Here is a 4,471-nt window from a genome sequence, read left to right as displayed (position 1 = left end):
TTCCCAAGACATGGAAACAACCTAAAAGTCCATTGACAGATGAATGGATAAAGAAGATGTGGTACATATATACAATGGGATATTACTCAGCCATAAAAAAGAATGAAATTTGCCATTTGCAGTAACATGGATGGACTTGGAGGGTGTTATGCTAAGTGCAATAAGTCAGACAGAGAAAGACCAATACTGTATGATATCACTTATATGTGGAATCTAAAAAAATACGACAAATTAGCAAATATAACAAAAAAGAAGATGCACAGATATAAAGAACAAACTAGTGGTTACCAGTGGAGAGAGGGGAGGAGAGAGGGGAAGTATAAGGGTGGGGAATTTAACTGCTATGTATAAAATCAGCTACAGGGATATACCGTACAGCACAGGGAATATAGTAACTATTTTTTAATAACTAGAAATGGATTATAACTTTTAAAATTGTGAATTACTACATTGTACACTTATATAATGTTATACATCAACTATACGTCAATTAAAAAAAATTAAAATCAAGATGCCTTTTTTTTGCACCAGCTAGATTGGCAAAGGTTCTCTGCTAAACACGATGCCTACCAGGTCTGGCCAGTGGTGTGGGAAAGGAGAAGTATGAGTTGATGTAACTTTCAGGACAGCAGACGACAGTACGTGTCGAAAGCCTTCCCTCCCTCAGTTCCACATCTCCGGATTTAGCACCCTGAGGAAATACTCGTGGATTTCCCAACTATTTGTACATATAAAGGAAGGTAGGAGGTTCAAGCCTGAGCCTGGAAGCAGACAAGCCGGGGTTGACAGGTTCTACATCTGCTGTCTGTGTGACCCGCAGGCTACCTGGTGACTGTCAGCGGCCGTGCGACTTTAGGAAAGTGACCTTAGGCAAGCCTCCAGGCAGCGTGTTCCTCATGGTAAAATGGTGATAATGATAGGATTTACCACACAGGGATGCTGTGAGCAGTAAATGAGAAAATGCCCACGAAAAACTTAACAGTGCCTGGTACATGACGGGTTTCAGTACACATAAGCCAAAGAGGGAAAAAACAAGGAATATATGTTCAGCCCAGCATCATTTACAATGGTGAAAAGTAAAAGAGAAATTGCCTAAGTGACTTAAAATAAATATAGAGAAGAAAGACCACCCCAACATTGAAAATCACGTTGCAGATGAACAGTTAATGGCATGGAAAATGATCACGGTGCATTGTTAGGTGAAAAACAGTTGGTTATAAATAGTACAATAGTGCAGTAGAATTCCAAGTTTAGGAATCCAATTTTATCAGCATATAGATAATATTTAAAGTCATGAGGGTACGTGTCAGAAGGCATGTTCTGCCAGAAGAGCGATGGGAACACCCAAACCCAAAGGATGGATGAAGGAGTTCCTGGGGGAAAGGGACAGAGGGAAGAGTGGCGAGGAAAGTGGGAACTGGACAGGGCAGAGGTGCCCTCGTTCTGGGCTGGGCCCAAGGCTGCAGCCGTGAAGACACGGCAGTGGAGCTGCCAGCCGCAGAGTTCTCAATGGAGCGACTGTTAGACATCAGAGTGAAAACAGACCCTGGAGTGTGTGTGGCGGGCAGAGTAGCAAGGCTCTCTGAGGGTTGCCTCTGTGTCCAGGCCCAGGAACCAGGACCTCAACATTCCTGAATAACCAGGCATCCTTTCCTCAGGCTTCTGAAGCAGGGGTCTCCAGCCCTCCTTCCTCTCCTGTGGAAGTCCTCTTAAAGGGTCTGCAGCAGCAACATGGATGGACCTAGACATGACCATACTGAGTGAAGTAAGTCAGACAAAGACAAATGTCATATGATATCACCTACATGTGGAATCTAACATATGACACAGATGAACCTATCTATGAAATGGAAACAGACTCACAGACACAGAGAACAGACTTGAGGTTTCCAAGGGGGAGGGGGGTGGGGGAGGGATGGAGTGGGAGTTTGGGGTTAGTAGATGCAAACTAGTATACATAGGATGGATAAACAACAAGGTCCTACTGTAGAGCACAGGGAACTATATTCAATATCCTGTGCTAAACCATCATGGAAAAGAATACGAAAAAGAATATATATATGTATAATGGGGTCACTTTGCTGTACAGCAGAAATGAACACAACACTGTAAATCAGCTAGACTTCAATTACATAAATCAAAAAAAAAGAAGGGGTCTGCAGCCGTGTCCCAGCCCCGTCAGACCCCTGTGAGCCCCGCTGTCCAGCGGGCGGCTCGGACCTTGGGGTAAGCAGGTAGTTCCAGCAGTGGGTATGGGGAGGAGCTGGCCCTCATCACCCCCACACGGGGCCAGGGGCACCAGAGAGAGGGCCCCGCCTCTTCCTGTTTATTCCTGCAGAGGGGCCACCTGGGGACCCCTGACAGGGGCATTTAGAAAGTCCTTGCCAGTGGGCAGCCACCTTGCAAGGAGGGGACTGCTGAGAGGCCTCAGGTCTGCCCCCAATCGGCCTGCTGCAAAATTTTTCCAGCTGGTTTTCTATCAGAAGAAAAATCCGTTTTGCATTTTCAGTTGAATGTTCTCAGCCTTAAAATGTGTGCCTTTGGTTCATTCTAATTCGCCTACATTTGCATAAAACAAAAGTTCATTTTCAGAGCAGTATGCAGGGCGGCTGTGCACAATTCCAGTTATTGTATAGAAAAGCTGTGTGCCTAACTTTTTATTCGGCAAGAAAAGAATATATCTAAGATGGTAACGTGGGTGTTTCCTGGAGCTCATACTAGTGATGTCTGTCTCTCAAGAAACAATGGGCACTTATTTGGGATTTCTCAGATTTACTTACAGTATTTTGATTTTTCATTTCCAGTGGCTCTTGACTGTTAAGTGGGTGAAAAAAATAAGTTAATTTCTTGAATATTTTAAATAGTTGTCCTCAGTTCTGATTTTACCTACAGTGGAAACATCTGGAAGTTTATAATGTTAATAACATCATTCCATCAAGCTTATATGAAGAACATTAAATAAATATTTTGGTGTAGATCATGACACAAATACTTCCAGTCCTGAGCTAATTTCTGTGTACACACACACACACACACACACACACACAAAAACCCCCAAAGCAAACACTTTTCTTCCAACACTACTGAACTGTACACTTAAAAAAGTTTAAGATGGTAAATTTTATTTTATGTGTATTAAATTAAATTTACACAATTAAAAAAAATTAAATTAAAAAAATTAAATTAAAAATTTAACAGACCCTGGAGTGTGTGTGGCGGGCAGAGTAGCAAGGCTCTCTGAGGGTTGCCTCTGTGTCCAGGCTCAGGAACCAGGACCTCAACATTCCTGAATAACCAGGCATCCTTTCCTCAGGCTTCTGAAGCAGGGGTCTCCACAATTTAAAAAAATCCACTTCTGTTCTAAATCTTCAAAATTTGGAAGCATTCATTTAATGAAGAAAGAAGTACTTTCTGGGAATTCCCTGGCGGTCCAGTGGTTAGGACTTGGCACTTTCACTGCTGAGGCCTGGGTTCAATCCCTGGTCAGGGAACTGAGATCCCGCAAGCAGCACTGTACGGCCAAAAAAAAAAAAAAAAAAAAGTACTTTCAAGAACTGCTTACTTCAGTTTGAGAGACCTGTGGATTTATTTCCACATAAAGTCAGTGATAATGAAGGCTTAATTTCTTTCTTTCTTTTGCAGCAATGCAAACTCTTAGTTGTGGCATGCATGTGGGACCTAGTTCCCCAACCAGGGACCAAACCCAGGCCCCCTGCCTTGGGGGCGCAGAGTCTTAATCACTGCACTACCACGGAAGTCCCTGAAGACTTAATTTAAAATAAACAAACCTTTCAGATGTGATCTACATATACATATTTTTGAACTCAGAGGACATTTAATTAAAAGTAGGCAACAGCTCCACGACTTTGTGTGTTATCCTTGTGCAGGGGCCATGTTACTTGATCTTTGTTGTTTTGTTCTAATTTTTAGCATGTGTACTGCTGAAGCGAGCACCAGATGTTATATAACTCTAGACCAGATTACTTGGCATCTCAGAATTACAGAACACAAGGCCTAAGAGTCACCTCGAGGTTTTCAAGTGTTTTTTTACAAATGGGCAAGTTGAATTCTAGGTTGGGTCAAGAACCTGGGACATGCTTCTGAAGCCATCCTCGGAGGAGAGCCACCCTACAACAGGATACAAACTGAGCCCTGAAAAGTCAAACACGCTCTAGAAAACTTGTTTCAAAAACAGTGGTTCCTTCCACCCCAAACAAAACAGCGGTCCCCTGCCCCACTTCACCTCTTTCCCACTCTCCAGAAGCAGCCACTTTCATTTTGTTTCATCTCCAAATCTCTGCTACTTATTGATTAGTCATGGTTAAGTGGTGCCAGTTGTCTTATCCTGTGGAAGATGAGGATTGAACCCTCTTTCACCACCATCAACACATAGCCACAACCCTTCTTCCTCTCAATAAGGTCATGTTGGAAGTTTAGTTACTAATCCATGTTTCCATTACTACCATGAAAT

The 4,471-nt window shown here is 42.9% G+C and overlaps 1 pseudogene; it reads right to left on the bottom strand.

Moving 5' to 3' along the window:
- Positions 1–3,841: 3,841 nt before the first annotated feature.
- Positions 3,842–3,954, bottom strand: LOC132489732 (U6 spliceosomal RNA; annotated as a pseudogene).
- Between the last annotated feature and the right edge of the window lie 517 nt (positions 3,955–4,471).

This window comes from Mesoplodon densirostris, chromosome 4 (assembly GCF_025265405.1).
Source record: "Mesoplodon densirostris isolate mMesDen1 chromosome 4, mMesDen1 primary haplotype, whole genome shotgun sequence".
NCBI lineage: Eukaryota > Metazoa > Chordata > Mammalia > Artiodactyla > Ziphiidae > Mesoplodon > Mesoplodon densirostris.
This window is presented reverse-complemented; position numbering and strand designations above follow the sequence as displayed.